The sequence below is a fragment of the Palaemon carinicauda genome, chromosome 7, assembly GCF_036898095.1.
Source record: "Palaemon carinicauda isolate YSFRI2023 chromosome 7, ASM3689809v2, whole genome shotgun sequence".
NCBI lineage: Eukaryota > Metazoa > Arthropoda > Malacostraca > Decapoda > Palaemonidae > Palaemon > Palaemon carinicauda.
In genome coordinates this window covers 171729329-171732685 of record NC_090731.1, presented here as the reverse complement: position 1 = coordinate 171732685, position 3357 = coordinate 171729329, and positions in this window count along the sequence as shown.

The following is a 3357-nucleotide window of genomic DNA, read 5'->3' as shown; positions in this document are numbered from 1 at the left end:
GTTGGAGCCCCTGGGCTTATAGCATCCTGTTTTAACAACTAGGGTTGTAGCTTAGCAAGTAATAATAATAATAATAATAATAATAATAATAATAGCAGCATCTATCTTTTTCATCCTGGGTTTTAGGTGTACATATGAATCTATAAAGATACTGAAGGGGCACTGAATAAAAGGGCTTGAAACTCCTGAACGTAAAGGGAGTAGGCCACTATATGCACGCTCCTTCGCATGGCAGGTGTCCTGTAGGCAAAGCCTAGCTTTCGGAGTGGTCCTTAGAAGGAGAAAATGCCACATCATTCTGTTCTGTTCTACCGTCTTTAATAGGCACTCTTGCACCTACGCCTCTGACGCTAACATTCCTTTCGTACCTGGACCATCAGAATTGTCGTTTTTTGGGGGGTAGACATTTTTTCGAATGGTTCGCACGACAGATTTTTATGATGGGTTGAGTGACAATTTTCAATCGGAGTTTTTTTTTTAATGTTCTTTTAAGTTTTTTTAATGTACTTTTCCTTTTTTTTAATGTACTTTTACGTTATTTTAATGTATTTTTAAGTTTTTTTAATGTACTTTTACGTTTTTTTAATGTACTTTCACGTTGTTGTTGTTATTTTTTTATCATTTACAGTATTTAGCGGAGGGGATAGCAGCTACTTCTTTAGGTAAAGACTTAGCAAGACGTGATTCACTTGAGTTAGAGTTCTCTTGCTTGAGGGTACGCTCGGGCGCACTATTTTATCTTTTTACTCTTCCTCTTGTTTTGTTAAATTATTTAAAGTTTATGTATGAAATATTTATTTTAATGTTGTTACTGTTCTTAAACTATTTTATTTTTCCTTGTTTCCTTTCCTCACGGGGCTATTTTCCCTGTTGGGGCCGTCGCTTCCAACCTCTGGTGACTTGGTTGGAAGCGACCTGGCCTTTCATTTGAAGGGGCTAGGGTTCGATCCCAAGTATGAGGTAGAAATTTAAATATACATACATATATATATATATATATATATATATATATATATATATATATATATATATATATATATATATATATATATATATATATATATCTTGTCACGCTGAGCGGCATTGCCAAACTCAGTCTCTCCCCGTCCTTAGTCTAGGGGGAGAGGGCGTAGTCATACCCTGGTTAGAGGGGGATAGACCGAGAGGTACACTCGAAAACCACAATCTCCCACAAATTGCCGATCCAGCGGGTTGTGTAATTAGGAAAGGGGGAGGGGGTTGTAAGGGATAAATCCTCCAAGGTTAAATGTGTGTGTGCATATCTGTCTAAATACTTAACCGTAATTTATGACGGGTCGCGTACATTAGTAATTATATATTATACATTCATTGTTGAAACGTGCGCTATTTAGTTATTCATAAACGAGTTGATGTTCCTGTTCAGAGATTAAGGACGAAGAGTATCTCGCTATTGTTTTTAAGTCTTCCTGGTAAAGATTAGAATATACTTATTTAATACCCCGTCAAAATTTCGATACATATGTTGAGCGTATCCACAAGGCATTAGAAGAGTTGGAAGTCCTAGGCTTACATGGCTGAGAACTATGAAGCTTGAAGTAGATGATGATGAATGGAGAAGTATGAATTGAAATTTCAAGATGGAGACGAGTGGTGAAATATAACCGAGGCCCTTTACGTCAATAGATGTAGGAGGAGATAATGATGATTAATACATTAAGTGTATTCATTCCGATTCAGTTTGAATTGCTAAATATACCTTTATTTCCTGCTGTACGAGTTCAAGATTTGCTTTAAGGGGTCTGGCCGTTAAAAAACGACATTCTGGAGAACGTGATCCCACGAATTTCAGGTTTCTTACTCTGCCCTGAGCGACCCAGCTGAAAGAAACGGCTAAATAACACATTTCGTTTTCAACTACACGTCTGGATGACTGGACCTTGACAGCGAAGACGTTGTATTGCTAAACTTCAGCCCGTGGACCGGGTCTTGCTTGCAAATGTACAATTTATGTGTTTTTAAAAGATGCATATCCCTTTCTGAGTGGGGATACCTTAACGCGGTGAAAGGGTTTGTGTATTGCCATGATCAGGAAATCTGTAGGTACTAGTCAGGGCCACCTGTAATAGGTTGGTTTGCTGTCTGCTATAAGACCAAAGTTCCCACCATCACCAATCTACAGTGGCTACCAGTGTAAGGAAAATGGCTAAACATTACATTAAAAAGGAGACCCAGATTATTATTAATATTATTATTATTATCATTATTATTATTGTTATTATTATTATTATTAGCAATATTATTGTTATTATTACTTGCTAAGCTACAACCCTAGTTGGAAAAGCAGGATGCTATAAGCCCAGGGGCTCCAACAGGGAAAACTGCCCAGTGAAGAAAGGAAAGAAATTAGAAATAGAATATTTTAAGAACAGTAACAACATTAAAATAAATATTTCCTGTATAAACTATAAAAACTTTAACAAAACAAGAGGAAGAGAAATAAGATAGCGTGCCCGAATGTACCCTCAGGCAAGAGAACTCTAACCCAAGACAGTGGAAGACCATGGTACAGAGGCTATGGCACTAACCAAGACTAACTAACAATGGTTTGATTTTTGGGTGTCGTAGAAGAGCTGCTTACAATAGCTAAAGAGTCTCTTCTACCCTTACCAAGAGGAAAGTGACCACTGAACAATTACAGTACAGTAGTTAACCCCTTGGGGTGAAGAAGAATTGTTTGGTAATCTCAGGGTTGTCAGGTGTATAAGGACAGAGGAGAAACTGTAAGAAATAGGCTATACTATTCGGCGTGTGTTTGTGTTGGCAAAGGGAATATGAACCGTAACCAGAGAGAAGGATCCAATACAGTACTGTCTAGCCAGTCAAAAGACCCCATAACACTCTAACAGTAGTATATCAATGGGTGGCTGGTGCCCTGGCCAACCTACTACCATATATAGATATGATCAGCGCCCAAGTCCCTTCTCCACCTAAGCGAGGACCAAGGAGGGACAACCAATGGCTGCTGATGACTCAGCAGGAATAGGCCAGACTATTCAGTGTGTTTGTGTGTAGGCAAAGGGAAAATGAACCGTAACCAGAGAGAATTATCCAATGTATTACTGGTCATATCTTGCAGTTGGAGATTTCTTAACTTTAGATGATTATTTTAGAAATTGATTAAAACTAAGAAGACTAAACATGTTTATAACTAGGCAAAGGGAAAATGAACCGTAACCAGAGAGAAGGATCCAATGTATTACTGTGTCTGGTCATATCTTGCAGTTGGAGATTTCTTAACTTTAGATAATTATTATAGAAATTGATTAAAACTAATGAGAATAAACGTATTTATAACTAAATTACTAATTTCTTTCC